Source organism: Panthera leo, chromosome A1, assembly GCF_018350215.1.
Source record: "Panthera leo isolate Ple1 chromosome A1, P.leo_Ple1_pat1.1, whole genome shotgun sequence".
Classification (NCBI taxonomy): Eukaryota; Metazoa; Chordata; class Mammalia; order Carnivora; family Felidae; genus Panthera; species Panthera leo.
Window position 1 is genome coordinate 84,694,574 of NC_056679.1, and position 6,704 is coordinate 84,701,277.

The 6,704-nt window shown below is 41.2% G+C and overlaps 1 pseudogene; it reads left to right on the plus strand.

Moving 5' to 3' along the window:
• The first annotated feature begins 2,580 nt into the window (after nt 1-2,580).
• On the plus strand, nt 2,581-5,170 carry LOC122229572 (annotated as a pseudogene).
• The last annotated feature ends 1,534 nt before the right edge of the window (nt 5,171-6,704 follow it).

The window sequence follows — 6,704 nt, forward strand, 5'->3', positions numbered from 1 at the left end:
AGATCTTAGAAAGCACATCAGGTTCCCCTCAACTCCTCCTTCTCTTCCCATTTTCATATGGGTGTGATCTGCTTACAGTGAAGGCTAAGAGCAGGCAGAGAAGCAGGCTAACCATCAGTAGCATTTCCCTGTACATTTATAATGGAGTTGCTGTGTGAAAATCAGGACCCCAGCAAATGAAAGGAATTCCAGAGAATTCTTGGCAACAAGCCTGCAACAAGGTTATGTATGGAACCCTGGTTGAAATGCTTCTTCCACAGTGGGAGGCATGGCCAGAGGCAAGGAGGATGGGGATAGGGTTGCTCTCAGCTGAATTTTAACATGTATAACCTAGAAAAAAATTAATATTATGCAAACATACACATCCAGCCCAGAAAATCAGACTTCTCCTAGGGCAGCCCCTCTCAAACATGGTGTTTTGATCAGATTTCTAATAAGCTGTGAGGTTTTCCAAAGCAAGCTTTAATAAATAATAACTGAAGAACCAAAGATAAAGAACCCCCCACTGAAGAGGATTCAAGGTTGTCTCCATCCTAAACCTCTCTCTCCTGAGTGCCATTTCTGTATCTCTGTCTCCACCAGGGGATATTGATGGGGAAGTGAAACTCAATACCATTCCAGCTAAACTTAACCCCTCCCCTACTTTATTTCTCAAACCTTCTTATACTCCTATTCCCCCTCCCATTATTGGTAATGGTACCAAAATCCAGCCAGTCAACCATGCCAGAAACCAGGAACTCACCTTAAATTGTTCCCTCTCCTACTAATCCTTCCTGCATCTTAATTGGGGCATACACAGCCCTAAGCTAGGTCACTAGCTAGGTCCACGGTTTTAATTTCTGTTGATGTTGATCTCTTTATGAGAGAAAAAGATCAAAGAGGTTCCTTTCCAGAGTCAAAGAGGGCCAGTGAATATCTGTCCTTCTCTTCTAGGCTTCCATACTCATTCTGTGACAGGTTCATGCATTCTTTCTGCCTCCCTCTTGGCCCCACATTTCTGGCATGAGCCCAGACTTAGTTGAGCAGCAACAACCCCAATGCTAGTTAGTTACTCCCCTCGAGTTACCATCACAGAAGAGTGGGTACCCATGTAACCTGCCAGGTAAGTTAGGGTGAGGAAAGCAGTGTCCACAGTGAATATCTGCTAACCAGGTGAGATGATTTCATGCACCCATCAATGAAAGAAGGCTAAGCCATAAGAGATGTCCTTGTGGAATCAAACAGCCTCTCTCTGGAGGCTCCAGCTTGAGTTTCCCATAGCCAGCACCCAAATAAGGTCCTCTGCCCTGGCTGCACTTACATGGGATCCCATACCAGGGAAGCTTTTCACCCTATCTCTTCCACCAAAACTGTTTCTGGGAACAATTTGAGAGCAGTTTGAGATCTAAATTCACACAACTCTGAATTGGAGCCACTGAGTTCCTGGTTCCAATGTATTGTACATATTCAACGTGAGGTTTTATCTGTCACTGTGGACTTCCAGCTTGGGGGTTTCCAGGATGATAGGGCTTGCCTTTCTTGCCTCCAGAAGAGACTGATCCAGGCCAGCACATAGAAGTACTCTGTGAGGTGGACACATCATAGACGCATCAGTCAGCCCAAGCCTTGAAAGACAGAGAGTCCCCATTCTTGGCCTCACTCCCTGACCATGCCTGAGACACACACCTTCTCCCTTCCAGGCAGCAGCACCCAGCAGCACTGTGCAGGGAGAACCTTTCCCTTTGTAGATGGCTTGTTCAGAGCAAAGAGACACCACATGTCTACCAAAGTGCTTGTCAACTATAGACAGCCAGAGATATGGAAGCAGAAGGAACAGTGTAGCAAACATCCTGGATGGTGATGATAGGAAAGGACTGCCATTGTTGAGTAGATGGAAAAGCTTCCTGAAATGATAAATGCACAAACATCAGTGCTCATGTTACTTGAATCTGCCAATGTGCCTGTTTCTAATGCTTTCTCATTTGACTCTCAGAACTACAATGTCCATGCTTCATGGACAGCAGCATAGGGAGTAGGCTGAGTGAGGAGCACTCATTGTGTTACCCAGTGCTGACATTTAATATCTTTTCTGAACTTTTGTTTCCTTGTCTGAAAATAGAAGAATATTAGCATCTGCCCAAAAGTAGCATCTTACTTTCCTCTGTGTCTAGTAGCCTGTGGAAAAACAAGAGCCTAGCCTAATTCATAACTCACTCAGGCCCAAAGCCTGCTACTAACACATACTGTGCAATACTCCATTACTATATGGAAATGCAACTTATGAATAAATTCACCCACCTACAAACTTTTTCAATAGATCAATGCCATGAAATTTTATATAATGGACCACCAATAGAAAGGTCATTTATAGTAAGAGTGTTTCAATGTGGAAATGTTTGAGCACAACTAGAGTAGAAGATATAACAAAGACGTCAGATGACTGGATTTAAGAGAATGGATTTGGGAAAGATATTATATTTTGACATTTTAATATAAGAGAAAAATATTCATAGTTGTAAATATAAATAGAGTGATAAGGAATTCCAGAGCAACAGTCTGACTGGGGCATGTGTGTGTGGTGTTTTGGACTCTCAAATTGCCATGAATGCTATTACTATGGATGATGGAATTTTCCAAAGTGAATTGCTCTCAGTAAAGTTCTAAGCAAAAAGTTTAGGCCTCTTTACATGATAATTGCATGCTTGGAAAATGCAGTACAAAAACTATGTCCCCAAATGCTTTGTATTTATATATAAAAGTGAGTTGTATACTAGGTAACAGTAACTATAAGTTTCTGACTAACATGATTGTCCTCCTGGATATTCTAGAGTCACAAGAAATCTGGGTCAAAACTTTATTAGACTGTCCCCAAATGTGCAATATGTCCAGCATCCCTATTGCCCATTAAATGTCATGTATTATAGGGGCGCCTGGGTAGCTCAGTCAGTTGAGTGACCAACTTCGGCTCAGGTCATGATTTCACAGTTTGTGAGTTCGAGCCCCATGTCAGGCTCTGTGCAGACAGCTCAGAGCCTGGAGCCTGCTTCTGATTCTGTGTCTCCCTCTCTCTCTGCCCCCACCCCCCACTCATGCTCTGTCTCAGAAATAAATATACATTAAAAAAATTTTTTTAAATAAATAAAAATAAATGTCATGTATTACCACCACCACAAATAATAATTGTAACAATTCAAAACACCTCTATAAATCTTCAAAACACTCCTTAGGAGATAGTACCTTCCTATTTAGAATCACTGACCTACCACTAAGAGCTTTGTTAATGAAAAGATAAATACTGTTTGAAATAACAAGAAAGCAGCTATCAGCCCTGATTTGTGGGTAAGAAGAGCATCAATATCACAGATCCTCAAAAGGAATGTGAATAATTACATAAGCATTTTTTTTTCCTGAGTATAGCAGTCACTTGAATTAAGTTATGCTACAGTAACAAACAACCCCTAACTCTCAGTAGCCTAACACTACAAATGTTAATTTCTCCCTCATGTTTCATGTCTGGAATGCATTGATAGAAGTACTCTGCTCATCTTTACAATGCAGCAATCCAGTCTGACAGAGGTTTCATCTTAATATTACACAGCCGTCTAATAAAAAAAAAAAAAAGAAATGAAGAAAAGAAAAGAAAAAAAGAAAAAGGGGGGCGCCTGGATGGCTCAGTCGGTTGAGCATTGGACTGTGGCTCAGGTCATGATCTCATGGGTTCGTAAGTTCGGCCTGCATGGGGCTCTGTGCTGACAGCTCAGAGCCTGGAGCCTGCTTCTGATTCTGTGTCTCCCTCTCTCAATCTCTCTGCCCCTCCTCCACACACACTCTGTCTTTCTCTGCCTCTCAAAAAATAAAAGAAAACTAAAAACAAAACAAAACAAAACAAAAAACATTACACAGCCCCGTCCCTGGTGCGATTCCGTCCTGCGCGGCTGTTCTGTGGAACAGTAGTCGTTTCTCTCTGTCCGCCTTATCTCCCACCTAAGTGCATGCCACCACCTCGTGGAAGATTTGATGGACATGAACATGAGCCCCCTGAGGCCCCAGAACTATCTTTTCGGTTGTGAACTAAAGGCTGACAAAGATTATCACTTTAAAGTGGCTAATGATGAAAACAAGTACCAGTTATCTTTAAGAACGGTCAGTTTAGGGGCTGGTGCAAAGGATGAATTGCACATTGTTGAAGCAGAGGCAATGAATTATGAAGGCAGTCCAATTAAAGTCACATGGCAACTTTGAAAATGTACAGCCAATGGTTTTCCTTAGGGGCTTTGAAATAACACCACCTGTGGTCTTACGGTTGAAATGCGGCTCAGGGCCTGTGTACATTAGTGGACAGCACTTAGTAGCTGTGGAGGAAGATGGGTGCAGAGTCAGGAGATGAAGAGGAAGAGGATGTGAAACTCCTTAGTATATCTGGAAAGCATTCTGCCCGTGGAAGTGGTAGCAAGATTCCACAGGAAAAAAGTAAAACTTGCTGCTGATGAAGATGATGATGGAGATGAGGATGACCACGATGATGATGAAGATGGTGACAGTGATGATTTTGATTATGAGGAAGCTGAAGAAAAGTCTCCAGTAAAGAAATCTATATGAGATACTCTAGCCAAAAATGCACAAAAATCTAACCAGAATGGAAAAGACTCAAAACCATCAACACCAAGATCAAAAGATCAAGAATCTTTCAAAAAACAGGAAAAGACTCCCAAAACACTGAAAGGACCTAGCTCTGTAGAAGACACTAAAGCAAAAATGCAAGCAAGTATAGAAAAAGGTGGTTCTCTTCCCAAAGTGGAAGCCAAGTTCATCAATTATGTGAAGAATTGCTTCCGAATGACTGACCAAGAGGCTATTCAAGATCTCAGGCAGTGGAGGAAGTCTCTTTAAGAAAATAGTTTAAACAGTTTGTTAAAATTTTCCGTCTTATTTCGTTTCTGTAACAGTTGATATCTGGCTGTCCTTTTTATAATGCAGAATGAGAACTTTCCCTACCGTGTCTGATAAATGTTGTCCAGGTTCCATTGCCAAGAATGTGTTGTCCAAAATATGTTTAGTTTTTAAAGATGGAGCTCCACCCTTTGCTTGGTTTTAAGTATGTATGGAATGCTATGATAGGACATAGTAGTAGTGGTGGTCAGACAAATGGAAATGGTGGGGAGACAAAAATATACATGTGAAATAAACTCAGTATTTTAATTAAAAAAATTGCACAGCTGTCATAAGAAGTGGGTACGAGAACCTTTGGTTTCTAAAGCTTTTACCTTCATGCGACAAATGTCACTTTTGACGAAGGCAATCATCATGGTCAGAGTGGGGAAGGGCAATCCAACATATACCCTGTTCAGGAGGGCCAGAAACAGAGATATTAAATAGTGGCTCCACAGACTACAATACCGGGCTTTGGGAATCAGAAGAACTTGAATTTAAACTCCATCTTGACTTGCTAACTGTGCAATATGTGACATTACTTGGCGCTTCCAAACCTCAGTTTCTTTATCATTAATAGTAATAATAATAGTCCCACCTGTGACTTGTTGATCATTTACTTTGTGCCAGACATGGTACAAAATGTTTCACATTTCACTGGATTGACAGAAGAGCTTCAAGGCAGATGGTATTATGAGAGAAATAGTATCTTTCTTGTGGTAATGTTATGAGAACAGAATGAGGTAAGCATATATAAATTGTAGTTGGTGATCTAGAAACTGCATTTGGGTCCAGCTCTGTGAAATGTACTGTAGGGAGTATGGAAGAAGCAGAGTAGTAGGGGGCTCAAAAAAAGAAGTGGGAGACATAGATGTAACATTGAAAAAGGTTATAGATGATTGGGAAGACGAAACATGAATGTGTGAACCAGAAAACTATGAGACACACTCCCTGCAATGGGAAAGTAGAATTCCTCTAAAGCATCATTAACAGGCTTTGAGGAAGCAGAGAATAAAGAAGAGGAAACACCAACCAGGGGGAAAGTAAGCCAAGATATAACTAGAAACAGGTAAAACTTCTGGAGTCATGTGCTGGTGAGGGCATGGAGAAAAGTTACCATGAGTATTTCACTTTGTTCTCTGAAATCTATGAATACACCACTAGTCATTTCCCTGATGGATCTGAGATCTCCACATAGGTAATCAGCTCCAGCTGACACCGACATCAGCACTTGTCTGATCCAATCTCCTTTTTTTTTTTTTTTCAGATGAGGAACCTGAGGCTCAGAGAAAATGCAACTTGGTTAAAGTTGAATGAGGGCTTATCTGTGTCCCCTAAGTCCCTCTAATGACTATTGCTCCCTCCACCAACTTCCCTCAACATCAGGAGAACAACAGAGAACTAACTCTACCTGCTGCTGCCCCATCTCCCAGTTCTTAGAGGAATAGCCAAGGACTTGCTCCTGAATCAAAGCAAGGTCTTGGAAAAGGTATTAATATTTCCAGAGATTTACTGACACTCCATTGGGGTAGATTATACTTCCCTGTCTCACTGACAGTAGGCTTGGTCATATGACTTTCTTTGAATTATGAAATGTGAGCAGAAATATGTGTTCTACTTTTCACCAGAAGCTAGTGTGTGGTTAGTATGTGATTATCCTCTCTCTCCCTCTCTCTTTCTGTCTCCATTTTTTTATTGTGATACAATACATGTAATGTAAAAATTTATTACCTTTACCATTTTTAATTATACAATTCAGTGGTGCTAATCTCTATGCTCTCTTTTCCCTCCACCAT